We start from the raw sequence: 3,516 nt of genomic DNA, 5'->3' as shown, positions 1-3,516 counted from the left end.
ACAGTTTTTTAAGGAAGGAATTTGGGCTTTACCATCTCGTTGGGAGAAGGTTACCGACTGTAACGGTGGATATTTTGATGAATAAAGGTGATTATTTGAAAATATTTATTTATTTATAATTTTCCTCCAAAAAACGACAGGACTTTTTGAATGACCTGGTATATGAATAGTTGAATGCATGCGTATTTATTCATTAGTTATGGTTATGTTGTATTTTCAAACACATATTGTGTTGTTAATTAATATTCTTTCTTAAGGGTCTTTTTTTCTTTAAAATCCAATAAAAACCTAAACTCAGTTTTTTATATTGATTTTTTTTAGTATTATACGACATATATTGGTTTAATGTTATTTTTTACCGCTAGAAAAAGAGAGCAATAATGATCATAAATGCTTGTATATTTTCTTTAAATATGCAAGCATTTGTGATCATAACAGTTATGAAATTTAGTCAGAAATAAGTCCACCGTAAGTATTCAATGAAATAAAACGATCATTAAATCATAAATTTCATTGAATATTTCAGAGCTCAGTGGGTTAGCTCAAAACTATAACTTTTCCTTTCAAATAGTGATATCTTCCCCACTGCTATCTTTTCTGATTTATTCATTTATACACGAGTTGGAAATTAAATTTTAAACCTCAGTAATAAACCTACATTGTTTTAATCATAAGACGAGTTTACTACTTATTTACAGAGGGCATAGATTTAATTCATTAGAATATGGTTGAGGATAAAAGCTATCAACCGTTATTTTTGCGAAGATGATTTCTTTTGCCTTATAAGCATTTGCCGTATGAAGTATATTGACAAATCAAACTCTGCCTGAACTAATACTGAAAGAATTGTGAAACTATCAACTGATAAGTTCTGACAAATCTGAAGCGTAGTTTCTATCAAATCGAATCTTCACTAAAAAATAACTCGATTAGTTTTACCTCTAACCCAGCAATATGTTTATTGTCTTTTTCTTTTTTTTCTATCCTTTTTTTTTCATTCATAAAGCAAAGAAAACGGCCTGTTATAGGACACTTAGTTGCTTCTCAGAGACGCTAGGCTACGCCACCATACGGACACCTAAGTTTGAATAGACTCTATCTTCATCAAAACATAGGCATACATTGTGATAAGAGTAATGTGATAACATCAATCAAAACAATTTGAGTAAAAATATATATTTTTGTATCAGAGTTTTTACAAGTAATATTTGTATTCTATTAAAATTTTTTGTTATATTTATAAAATATATAACTCTTGTATTGTACAATTGTAGTACATACAGATATTATAGTGTTTTTATTTTATTTAGTTTTTTTTTGTGTTTTTTTTGCAAGGAATGGAAGAGGAAGCAAGGTTAGAAGTGGTTTGGTTACTAGTGGGTTTGGTGGTTATTTATTTAGTTTAACATTTTCTTTTACTTTTTTTAATTACTTAAATTTTTTTATTCTGTTTTTCATATATTTATTCATTTATTTGTTTTTATTTATTTATTATATATATGGATGGGGGAAATCAGATAGATACAATTTATTCTCTACTTTTGTTAATGGCACTAGATTCTGGCCCTTCATAATTGAAAAAAAAAATTCCGGTGGAAAAAGAATTATAATAAAAGAAAATTTCTGTTACCATCTTCAACTTTTTGACTATATGGTTAAGTTCATATGTTTCCGAATGGAATTCTGAGTTGAGGTTTTTTTTTTATTATATTTTGATTTTAATTTAACACCAATTTCCATAAAACAATTACAAAAAAAAAACTTAATTAGGAAAATGATGTTCTAAAAATAAGAAATATCATAAAGGAAAACCCTATAACCTAAGTACTTATTTACAATATTTTTACATGGATATCCCGCTCAAAACCCTAAGATGGCAGTGGTTTATTTTGAGAACCGCCCTCTTGGACATTCATTCGAGGTTCGGACCACGGCAACGCGAACTATGAGAATGTTTAACCGCAAACGTTTCTGAAACGAAGCCCAAAATCTGTTACGGAGGAAGCGGCATTTGATTGATGTACAATAACAACCGAACCCACCTCTAGTAGAATGGATTTGGTCCATTTTTTCGAAACTGACTGCATTGACTTAACGAATATTGAATTTTTAACGATTAGATAGTGATCACTCAACATATGTATATTTTCACAAGAAATAAAAAAAAATGTATGAATACTTTCGAAGTTGTATCTGAGCAGGTTCAAAAATTAACCCAACAATATAAGGAAATGATTATAACTGTATAATTACCAAGTTATACTTGATCAGGTTCAACAAACAACCCCAGCTTCAAATCTCGTTCTGACTATAGAGAATGATTTAAAATTATAATTTTAAATCGACTGTATCATAATAAATAATTCCATTTTTTATTATCCACTAAGAAAATTAATTCAAAAGAACTCATCGAAAACGCTCTAGGCGTACGTCAGGATGAGGGAAATCAGATTCTCCACTATTACTGATATCACTAGATTCTGGTCCATTATAGTTAAAAACAAATTTACCTTAATATTTTAATTTTGTATTTCTAATTTGAATATCAGTAATAGAGGCTCCTCCTAAGTGAGTGGAATCTGTTCCAGGCCTAACATCGATTTTCGTAAACTTCGATGGTGTATGGTCGAAAATTTTGGCTACGCAGCACCTAATCATAATTGAATGAACATATTTTTAGTTTTATTTATGATAATCAACAGTGCACATTTACTTATTTTTTTCTTTATTACAGTTATGCATCTCAAGAAATACATAAATAAATTTGTATAATTTTCGATAAGGCAACAAAATATTTTTTTACGCTTCAATGGATAAGTTCCTCTGTGGACCTAAGTGTAAACTGATAGTCTTTTCCCCCCAATATCTATGAAGAAACTTCAAACAGACCACAATCAGTGTCCGTGACCCGACCAACTCCACGTACTCCTTTGAGTCTCCTCCCCCGTAGAAGACAGTCTGCCCCGCTTCAACAAAGGAACCTCCCACTAGACCCTGGAGTCCGTGTAAACTCCCTGACGGTACCTGAGGCGAGGAACGAGATAACGAGCACATTACTGAAAGGCAGTGTCCACTTCAAAAGGATCAGTAACGATACCGTGGCTACGTGGGGCTTTTTGGTCTGGCTAATCTCTCAAGTCTGTCGCTTCCCTGGATCTTCACTTATACGATTAATGAGGAAGAGAATACTTTATAGTAGATTTTGTCACTAATGGTGCATATGACTAAACTTCTTTTACTGTGAGAGGTAAAGATCCAGATAAAAAAGATGGAGATGATAACGATAGAAGATATAGACATGGAGCATTATGTAGTATTCTAATTTTTTCATAGTTCCGGAGATTAGTTTTAAAATTTCGTTATTTAAGTTCCTTATACACCTATTTCTACGAACGCCGTTCAAATTGGCGGGTAAACGAAAATACGAATTTTATTTTTAAAAACTATGTATTCAAATTAAGCCAGAATCGAACAATATTGAGCTTCAAGTTTTAATAAATTATTAATAAGTAAAAA

Source organism: Halyomorpha halys, unplaced genomic scaffold (assembly GCF_000696795.3).
Source record: "Halyomorpha halys isolate HHAL.00 unplaced genomic scaffold, Hhal_1.1 Scaffold45.1, whole genome shotgun sequence".
NCBI classification, from domain to species: Eukaryota; Metazoa; Arthropoda; class Insecta; order Hemiptera; family Pentatomidae; genus Halyomorpha; species Halyomorpha halys.
This window is presented reverse-complemented; position numbering follows the sequence as displayed.